Consider the following 1627-nt stretch of genomic DNA (forward strand, 5'->3'; position numbering starts at 1 on the left):
AAAAAAAAAACAAAAAAAAAAACAAAAAAACAAAAAAAAAAACAAAAAACAAACAAACAAAAAAAAACAACCCCAGTGTACAAGAGCACGATAGGAAAGAGCCAACACCGTCACATCCAGATTTCCCGCTACCCAAAGTAGAGCGCTCCAAGGAAACCTTTCCTAAGCCAAACTGGAGTACAGCAGCAAAGCAATCACCTTAGGATAGACACAGCTTGCTAGCTGACGCACGGTGACCAGGCGGAGATGCTCTCAGACACAGCGCACAGCTCTGGGGAGGTGCCGAGTGTGGTTCCCAGGGAGCGAGCCTGGCAGGGGCCCCGTCACCGCTGAGGGCGCTGCCTCTACACTGGCACTCAGCAAAATAAACACTGACCGGTATTTTCACTCTTTGCCTTTTTCCTAAAAGTGGAAATCATCCTAGGATTTCTCTTGGTTGTCGAAAACAGGTAGGTCTTCCATAAAAGCTAAGTGGCAGAAACCTAATTTTTGATGAGCAGGGGATACCTGTATACAAGTCACAAAAATGCAATACAAGTACAAACAGACGACAGCATTATGCTTTGATGTTTACACCAATGAGACAGCTAGTCTCCAGGCCATTTCTTCTGTGAGCCATAGAGACATCCTATATATGTGTATTCTAAATTTAAGAAAAAGAAAAATCAGAAGTACAGTATGAATACTGGTTAGCAAACTGGCAGGGGAGGGGTAAAGCTCCCCCAAGATCACTGTCCCATTACTCAGCAGAAGGCACACCCGCATAGCCAGGTCAACCACAACCGTGTTAAGCCCAAACACCACCAGGCCACTACGTGAGCCTGGCAGATTTCCCTGGCACCTCCAAGGCTGTCTCCTCACCCGCTGACTGAGAGTAACAGTGCTCCTCCAAGAAGTCACCGGGAGTATTAAATTAGATAATCCCCACAAAGCTTTGAGCACTGTGCCCAGCATACAGTAAGTTCTCATTACACGGTAGCTACTGTCAGTATTACTGGATGACACTGTTTTCTAATCAGTTATTTATAAGTCATATTCAACAAGTTAACTATACCACCCCAAATTATCCTAGAATCCAGCTAAATTACCAACCAAGAAGGTACACTTGTTACAAACAAGCTCTACCGGGCAGGTTACACATAGATGACACGTGGGTAGCACTTAGTAACTGCTACTGAGTAGCCCTGTAAACCAAGTACCCCAAAAAGGGCCCCGTGCAGCTTGGGAGGAGGGTCTCTTCTGAGGAGGGTGTAACATAACCCACGAGCACGCCTTCCACAGCAGGGCTGCTCCTGGACCTGCTACATTAGCGGAGGGAAATTTTACCTGCGAGGTCCAGACCACCCCACAGTTTCCATTCTGCCTGCCCCATCCCTGGTGAATAAGCCATCACTGACCTTCCACTTTAACCAGCATTTCTACTGCTTCCCCCTCACGCACCAGAGAGCAGCTGTGACTCGTGGAAGGCGTGGAGCAGCATTCTGACTGTTGTGATGACCTTCACGTTTCCACACACATAGCTACTTTTCTTCAGTGATGCCCCGCTTAAGAACTTCTTTATAAAGGTGAAACACAAAGGGTCAACTAAAGTGAAATTTCTGCCTGAGGCAGAGACTGTGATAGGCTC

General features: G+C 46.8%; 1 protein-coding gene across 1 annotated transcript in view; it reads right to left on the bottom strand.

Annotated features, from left to right (window-relative positions):
• LOC114485608 (serine/threonine-protein kinase MRCK beta-like) overlaps positions 1-217 on the bottom strand; it is a 22251-nt gene extending 22034 nt beyond the window's left edge. The window contains exon 1 of the mRNA XM_028487391.2: positions 199-217. The gene's annotated coding sequence lies outside the window, so the exon portion shown is untranslated. The remainder of the gene's footprint in view (positions 1-198) is intronic.
• Between the last annotated feature and the right edge of the window lie 1410 nt (positions 218-1627).

The sequence above is a fragment of the Physeter macrocephalus genome, unplaced genomic scaffold (assembly GCF_002837175.3).
Source record: "Physeter macrocephalus isolate SW-GA unplaced genomic scaffold, ASM283717v5 random_1822, whole genome shotgun sequence".
Classification (NCBI taxonomy): domain Eukaryota; kingdom Metazoa; phylum Chordata; class Mammalia; order Artiodactyla; family Physeteridae; genus Physeter; species Physeter macrocephalus.